The sequence below is a fragment of the Homarus americanus genome, unplaced genomic scaffold, assembly GCF_018991925.1.
Source record: "Homarus americanus isolate GMGI-L3 unplaced genomic scaffold, GMGI_Hamer_2.0 scaffold54731, whole genome shotgun sequence".
Taxonomy (NCBI): Eukaryota; Metazoa; Arthropoda; class Malacostraca; order Decapoda; family Nephropidae; genus Homarus; species Homarus americanus.
The window spans coordinates 18,344-20,027 of record NW_024725090.1 but is presented as its reverse complement, the minus strand read 5'-3'; the positions used below and the strand labels follow the sequence as shown (position 1 = coordinate 20,027).

Below are 1,684 nucleotides of genomic sequence, written 5' to 3'. Positions count from 1 at the left end.
ATTTCGATTGTCATGAAAATTATCTTCAGAACAGTTCTTTGGCCCTGAGAAGGGCCGAGTTATAGATGTCTGGTAGGTTTTGTTGTGCTTTTTCTTTTTCCCCAAGGAAGAGGACTTAAGCACGCTCTCCGCGGATGCGCCGGGCCAGCTGGATGTCCTTGGGCATGATGGTAACGCGCTTGGCGTGAATGGCACACAGGTTGGTGTCCTCGAAAAGACCCACCAGGTAAGCCTCAGAGGCTTCCTGCAGAGCCATGAAGGCAGACGACTGGAAGCGCAGGTCAGTCTTGAAATCCTGGGCGATCTCACGCACCAGGCGCTGGAAGGGCAGCTTCCTGATGAGTAGCTCTGTGCTCTTCTGGTAACGACGGATCTCACGAAGGGCGACGGTTCCGGGCCTGTAACGATGGGGCTTCTTGACACCACCGGTGGCTGGGGCGGACTTGCGAGCTGCCTTGGTGGCAAGCTGCTTCCGTGGAGCCTTGCCTCCAGTGGACTTGCGGGCAGTCTGTTTAGTACGGGCCATCTCGACGACGAAATAGTTAATACGGGCGGCCTGGCAGGCGGGCGGGCTTATATACAGACATTCTCCACCTCAGTGGCCACCTCATTGGCCACGAGTGCCGCATGCGTCATCCGCAAGCTACGCCCCACCTCCAAGAGGGAGGGACGGCCTTGGATGAACGATACTACCGCTGCGTCCACAGCACGCCACCTACTCCCACCAAACCGTGGGCGAAGCCACACCAGGACCACCTGTAGTAGCAACCACAACAACATGACTGGACGAGGCAAAGGAGGCAAGGGACTTGGAAAGGGTGGCGCCAAGCGTCATCGTAAGGTGCTTCGTGACAACATCCAGGGTATCACCAAGCCCGCCATTCGCCGTCTAGCTCGGCGTGGAGGTGTTAAACGTATATCCGCCTCTATCTACGAGGACTCCGGCGGGCGTCTCAAGGTGTTTGCACGCCATCCGTGACGCCGCCACCTACACCGAGCACGCAAAAGGAAGACCGTCACCGCCATGGATGTGGTGTGGCGTTCTGAAACGGCAAAGGCCGCGACTTTATGGTTTTTGGTGGTTAATCAACCTGATGGACGGGCGCACACCACCACCACCACCACGACAAACAAATATACGGACCTAATTTTAGGTCCACATTTAAATCGCTAAAGAGTTGGTTAGACACTGAGTAAATCGTTGAAAATATATCCAATAACATGATCCTCTCTAATTCTGGACTTGTGGTATGAGTATAGGTTGTGCGTGAACGTGTTGGAACCACTTCCTAGTAATTGTCAGTCAGTCAGTCAGTCAACATTCACCTAACCTCCAGGTACCTCACCTAACTTCCTGTAGCGTCACCGAACCTCACGAAATGTAACCCAATGTAGTTTATAATCTATCCTAACATGACATAACATAACCACGCACTATATTACTTCGGTAAGAGTAATGAGTTTTAATACGCAAAGTTGCAGTTATCATTCATGCATACATACATACATACATACATACATAACATGCTAGTGGCAGGGGGGATTGAAGTGAATTTTAGGAGGAGAGAATAGGTGCAGTGGCTAAACAGCGCTTGCGTGAGGGACTTTAAGCAGCAACTCGCCTGGATGCGGCAGGATAGAGTCAGGTCAAGCGTCCGGTGCATGTTGGGTTCCGCCATGGTTT

At 52.4% G+C, this 1,684-nt stretch overlaps 1 pseudogene; it reads left to right on the top strand.

The window, feature by feature from the left end:
- The first annotated feature begins 778 nt into the window (after positions 1–778).
- LOC121864733 lies at positions 779–1,078 on the top strand (annotated as a pseudogene).
- Positions 1,079–1,684: the final 606 nt, after the last annotated feature.